Source organism: Delphinapterus leucas, chromosome 17 (genome assembly GCF_059928025.1).
Source record: "Delphinapterus leucas isolate spDelLeu-1000000601 "Yukka" chromosome 17, BTC_Dleu_Yukka2, whole genome shotgun sequence".
NCBI classification, from domain to species: domain Eukaryota; kingdom Metazoa; phylum Chordata; class Mammalia; order Artiodactyla; family Monodontidae; genus Delphinapterus; species Delphinapterus leucas.
The window spans coordinates 7,846,815-7,850,791 of record NC_143145.1 but is presented as its reverse complement, the minus strand read 5'-3'; the positions used below and the strand labels follow the sequence as shown (position 1 = coordinate 7,850,791).

Sequence of the window (3,977 nt, the reverse complement as noted above, 5' to 3'; positions counted from 1 at the left end):
GTCTCAGAGAGGTGACAGGATGGGTTGCTTAAAAATCAAAGTGCTTGGGGAATTCCCTGGTGGTCCAGAGCTTAGGACTCCATATGCTTCCACTGCAGAGGGACCGGGTTCAATCCCTGGTGGGGGAACTAAGAACCCGCAAGCTGCTCCCCCCCCCAAAAAAAATCAAAGTGCTTGAACTCAGGTCTCCTCATCGCCCATCTGTTCTCCTTGCTCGAAAGCACCGTGACCTCATTTACTTAGATTTTTTTTTCATCCGAATGTGCCACCACTTTTGTTTACTAGATCATAAGATGATGCTGGCCCATCACCCTTGACCTAGTCAAACCTCTGCAGAAGACTTAATGATGCTCTTTAGGCTGCATTTCCTTGCTGCTTTGTGCAGGCGGCTTTCGCATCGTTGCATAGACGGTGATGGGAACATCAGTTATTGTCGGGCCATGACTTCCAGGGCATCTTCCGAGTTGCCTGGTTGGTGACATCTCTTTCTCATTACAGGCAGCACTGGAGCTCAGCCCAGGCTCCGGCCCAACTGGAGAATCTCCCCCTTCCACTGGAAACCTCCTTGGTTGGGTCCCAAACTGAAAAGGCATAATTCACTGAAAACCAAAATAGCCCGAGTCTGATTCCTGTAGAGGTGAATAGATCGATTGCTTCTACTGACCTTCCAGAGAAGGCTGGAAGTGCCAAAGGGATGATGATCAGATGTTCCAGTGACACCCAGAAATTGTGACATCAGAGGATTCTTTCACATAGTTTCCTACCCCGGCCTCCGGAGCTGCCGATGTTCAAAGATGTTGATGAGGGAGCGAGGATCTGCGGTCCAGAGGCCCAGTCGCTATACTTAGATATTTTAAGGGTGGAAGTAGTTTTCGTTTTTGAGGGAGGGGAGAGGTGGGGAGAAACTAGATAAGAGGGGATTGGTGAGAGGTGGAGCTGTTGCTTTCCAGCCATAGTTACCCCGCTGATTTATTTATGAGTGTTCAGGCATAGGCTACACACATAAAAAGCAGTATGCTCAAAGGAAGCACCATATACTACAGTCTGGATTTACAAGACTCAAATGAATGATTTTTATTCCATTGTTCAAGGCTTTTTCCCCCCTTCTCACTCTATCAAAGAATTCCTCGTAGGGTTTCTTGAAAGAGCAATCTCAGCCTCCCATGATGCTTTTAAAATGCAATTTATTGCACACGTTTTATTAGCATTCCACTGCTTACTAATGCAGCGCATGTTCAAAATGGCATGCGTCCACCCTTAGAAGGATGCCAGCTTGTGATGTCATTAGTTTGGGATTTGCAGTTGTCTTCATGGTTTTTTGGACAGGAACACAGTGAGTCCAGTCTGTGGTGGAGTTTAAAATGGTTTAATTTCTCCAAATCAAACTCAGGCTAAAATACACTATGGAGGCTCCCCGGCAGAGAGGTGGTGTGGGTCTTGGAGAGATGGCAGCGTGAAGACCCAGCCTCCGGTGCTCTCCTTGACATCAAACGACACGGAGACCTGAGCCAGCTTCTCCCTTCTCTGAGTCTCACTTTCCAGAAGAGGGAAGTTAGGAGGAGGGGAGAAGCCAGTGGCTCGACACTTACGTATTTATTCCTATAATTATTTTTCAGCTGCTGAACCCTTTCCCCCCAAAACAAAAAATTATTCAGAAGCCCAAAATATAAAGCAAATATAAGCAAAGCAGCCCTTGGAGTTCTATGCCCCTGGCCATCCTTTATTCCCATGGAAGATCTTGGGAAAGCAGGTTATAGGGAATTTTTAGGGGAAGATGGTCACTCGGATGCCTTCTAGTGTGGTGTATACCTGGGTTTCTCTCCAACCTACTTCAGCCACTTAGTAGCTCTGAGAGCTCAGGGGGTCACATAGCTTCTGGTCTCTGTTTTCTCATCTGTAGAGTGGGGCACTCATGGTGCCCCTGAAGGGTCTGATAAAGGAAAACTCTAGGACATTGTCCAGACACACATATATGTTTATTGTGTGTGTGTAAATGCTGACATTTACTGGGCATTGCGTACACGATGGAACTAATGAAAGCACTTTACGTCTATTAACTTTTTAATTCCTACAACACTACGAAGAAAGCGCTTTTATTCCCCCTCAATTTATAGATGAAGAAACTGAATCTCAGAGAGACTAGGTAACTTGTTCGAGTTCAAAGAGCTAGTTAGTGATAGATAAGAACGTTGGCTGTTTTATACATATTTGGTACAGATCTGGTCTGAAAACCTAACCCAGTTTTTAATAACCTGAAACCCAGGTTATTAAACCAGACCTCTGATCCCAGGATTCCACCTCAAAGCCTGTGCTTCCTGCATTCCTACAGCATGAGCCCTTGCCAAATGTTTTAATAATTAAAAAAAAGAATTTTAATTATTTTTTCTACCAACTTTTACAGTAATTTTATTAGGTGAGATATAAAACACCTTTGGGGATTTCAGAGTCAGTGACCAACCAGCGCAGAAGCTCTAGGCCTGGGGGGCTCTGCCTCAGCTATTTGTCCTGGATGTGAATAGTTTCTTCAATGCTGTATTTTAATCAATCTGAGATGCCACGGATTTTAGGATTCATCCTGTCTGTTGCTGAAGCTTTTAAAATGTAAAAAACCAAAAATCCTGTCTTAAAATCAATGAAATAGAAGAAGAATAATGTGCTTCATACCTCGATGGAGCCCCTTTTACAGATGGGACAACTGAGTCTCGGTGAGTCTAAGTATCTCATTCAAGGTCTCACTGCTGGTTGGTATAGAGCTGGTGCTGAAACCCAGCCTTCAGTCTCCTGTCCTGTGCTTACTTCCTGGGACATATTGGGCTCCAGAATCGTGACTTGTTACCACTGGGCTTTACTCAGGTGAAGTGATGGCTGCAGGAGAAAGTGCAGCAAGGTCTCTGCCAAATCCCTTGAGGCGCGGGGGGTCCATGGAGAGCGTGCGTGTTGCTTTGCTGGCAGGGATGCCTCCCTGGGCCCTACCCGTGATTTGTACCACAAACCAAAAGAGTAAACAAAGGGAAGGATCACGTGTCTTTAGGAGACACATTTTCAAAAGTCAGCAAAAATCAAATACGTTGTACAAATATTTGGTGAATAACCCATCCTCGTCTTTAGAAGTCAAAGACTGTAGATGAGTGGTGATGTTTCTTCTCAACTATCCAAATATTATCACTAAGGCTGTGGAGGGCAGAGCGAGAAGCAGATGCCCGTTCCCACAGCCGCATCATCACAGTGCAGAACGGAGGGAGTGTTAACTGGAGGCTGGGGCACAGTCTCCCTGTGGAATGTTTGGGTTGGTACAGTATGGAGGAGGGAACATTGGGTGTGGAGTCAGGCAGAGCTGAGTTTGAATCGTATCTGAATCATTAGCTATCTGAGTAACCTTAGTAAGCTGTTCCAACTCCCCGGATCTCAGTTTCCTCCCCTGTAAAAGGGGGATATTTAATTTAGCCTGCAAGCCATGTGGGAATTCAGTGAGCTGGCACGTGTAATTGTTCTTGACTCAACACAGGAGCTCGATACATCTTTCTTCCCCATCCTTTCTCCATCTAAAACCGTACACCCACTCACCCCTATTACCCATTCCATGCCCTTTTGGGTCCTATGAAAGCTTGGTTTCTCCAGACACAGTGCATGAGAGCAGGACGTGGGTACCAGTAGTTTATTTTGAAGGTGACCTCAGGAAGCAGGAGGGAGGGAACAGAGATGGAGACAGTAGAGGAAAAGCTACCACGAGGGTGTGTTATACAGGAGGCCAGTGGAGACAATGGAGTCTTGACTTTGTTGGGTCATCTGCAATGTGTCGGGAATGTTTTCCAGAATCGCTCCTCTGAGAACAGAAGGCTAGTGCATTGGCTGACGGTTGCCCTGGGGATGTTTTCCACTACTGACCCTTCCGCACCCACACCTAGTTCTTCTGGACCATATGCACAGAAAGCAGAAAATACAAAAGCTCTTTTAAGTTCAGTTGCTGGCACCACTGT

At 45.9% G+C, this 3,977-nt stretch overlaps 1 pseudogene; it reads right to left on the bottom strand.

Moving 5' to 3' along the window:
- Positions 1-301: 301 nt before the first annotated feature.
- Positions 302-629, bottom strand: LOC111165178 (protein FAM229B pseudogene; annotated as a pseudogene).
- Positions 630-3,977: the final 3,348 nt, after the last annotated feature.